We start from the raw sequence: 2,435 nt of genomic DNA, 5'->3' as shown, positions 1-2,435 counted from the left end.
GTAGCAATAGCAGCAATAACAGTAAGGATTCTGTCAGAGATAAAAGCAAAAATTCCACCGAAAATGGCGGCCACCCAAGGTTTCACTGTGCCGTAAAATCTGATTTACGCGTTATCTTTACACTGCTTAAAAAATTGGTCGTCATTCAGGATGTCTCAACAGCCGTCGCGGAAGAGGTCGTTTTGGGGGACGCCCACGACATTATTTTAATCAGAAGCCGAAAGCTGTTTCCCTCCTTCCTTGAGGTGTAAACCTTTCTATAAATCTTCCTCCTCATAAATGAGGAAAGTTAAGAACAGTGCGTGATTGCAGTGTGGAGGATAGCGAGAGAAGAGAGAGAGAGAAGAGAGAGAGAGAGAGATGAGAGAGTGTTAGAAAGACAAGGAGTTACAAGGATTAGGATGTCTCAATTCAAAGATACTGTTGTTAGTTCCATCCGATGGAGACATCGTGTACTCACGTATTGTAGGAGCAGGTTTTTACTGTGCATTCACAGTGTCCTAATGATAACGTCTTGTTGGAGAAAGAGAGAGAGAGAGAGAGAGATAGAGAGAGAGGAGAGAGAGAGAGAGATGAAGGGGGAAGCGGGTAAGGGTGGGGTGGGGGGGGCGGGTGGGGAAGATATGGGAGAGATGCCTGAATTTCAGGTACTTCAACTCAATCGAACATGTGATGTTAAAATGTAAACTAGCAATAAAAAAATAAATAGATAGAATTAAACAGAGTATGTGATCCACACCGGTTTCGTCAATTAAGACATTTTGAAAATGCTCCTCCTAAGGAAACTGATGAGGACCAGATATATAAGTGTCAAGTTTTAGTTATTTTGTTAGTTAGCTATCATGCTCTGATTGGTCTTCTTCCTTCAGATATCAGTGATGCAAGAAAAGTTCTAAAAATTATGACAATTACATCCATTTTATTCCGTTCACGGCATTTAAAACAATAAAACCGAAGGAGTAACTCTTGCAACTCCTACGACGATTAAAAAAAAAAAACTTCTTTTACTTTCAGTTGTCACCAAATGAGGATAAGAATAATCGGCCCCGTAGTGGGGTATTGCCGTCAGTAAGAGGTGCACTGTAGGCATTACCTAAGGTTCTTTGCAGCGTGTCCTCAACCCCTAGCTGCAACCACTTTCGTTCCTTTTACTGTACCTCCTTTCATATTTTCTGCACCTTACTTTCCACCCTCTCCCAACACTTGATTCATAGTGCAACTGCCAGGTTTTCCTCCTGTTACACCTTCCAAACCCTTTACTGTCAATATCCATTTCAGCGCTGAAGGACCTCATAAGTCCCAGTGCTTGGCCTCTGGCCTAGATTCTATATTCAATTCAACTCGACTCGAAAAGAATCGGGATCCACATCCAAAAATGAGAGAATACATATGGTAGATGGTTTTTGCCAAGTTTCATGCATCTGTCGTGAAGTGCAAAGTTGGTTCCTTTATCTGCCTCAATATTAGACATTTTTATGCAATATGTCGTTTCCTTCCTTTCCGGATTTTCATCCTGATTATGACTCTAGGAAAGAGGGAGAGTTTCAGCAGAATTTTTTTGTTGGCAATGACGCATGGCTTAATAAATGAAATCTAACTAGTTAAAAATATGCCGAAGTTACTTCGGCGCAATCGAGTTTTCTGTTCATCGTATTATCAAGGCCACCAAAAATATAGATCTATCTTTCGGTGGTCTCGATACAATGCTGTATGAACGGCGGCCCATGAAACTTTTAACCCCGGGCCGGTGGTGGCTTTTACTGTATCGTTGTCAGACTCACGAATATGGTTAACTTTAACCTTAAATAAAACAATAACTATTGAGGCTAGGGGGCAGGCTGGCATTTGCTATGTTTGATAGTTGGAGGGTAGATGATCAACGGACCAATTTAGTGCGGACGGACAGACAAATTCGGCAGAGTAGTTTTCTTTCAGAAAACTAAACAAACAACGCGAGGAGGTAGGTTTTCGAAGCAATAAAGGGGCAAGAATTTTGAGCAAGAATTAACTGGACTGATTTCAAGTAAAGAACTTGAGCTCAAGATGGAAATTCATGGTTTTACGTTACTGGTAATAGGGTTGTTTGTGTTTCAGTTATGTTTGAAAATTTATTTTATAATTAAAGAGTGCAATTATTTATTTTTTTATATATATTGCATAGTCATTGTCCCTGAATGATTTATCCCTTTTGCCAAGCTTTGGAATTCTTGCCATACCTCTGCTTTTCCTGATGTTATTAGTTGTTCATCCTTATTTACAACCTTTTCCTTTTTCTCGTTTTCTGTTGGATTAGGTCAGAAAAGGGCATTACAGTCCATTGCATTGGCCTTTGCACTGATAAAAATTACAATTTTACAAAATCGTAATTACACTTATACGCAGTTTTACAATATTATAATCACACTTTTGAATAATTTTACCAAATTATATTTAGA

This window comes from Macrobrachium nipponense, chromosome 8 (assembly GCF_015104395.2).
Source record: "Macrobrachium nipponense isolate FS-2020 chromosome 8, ASM1510439v2, whole genome shotgun sequence".
NCBI lineage: Eukaryota > Metazoa > Arthropoda > Malacostraca > Decapoda > Palaemonidae > Macrobrachium > Macrobrachium nipponense.
This window is presented reverse-complemented; position numbering follows the sequence as displayed.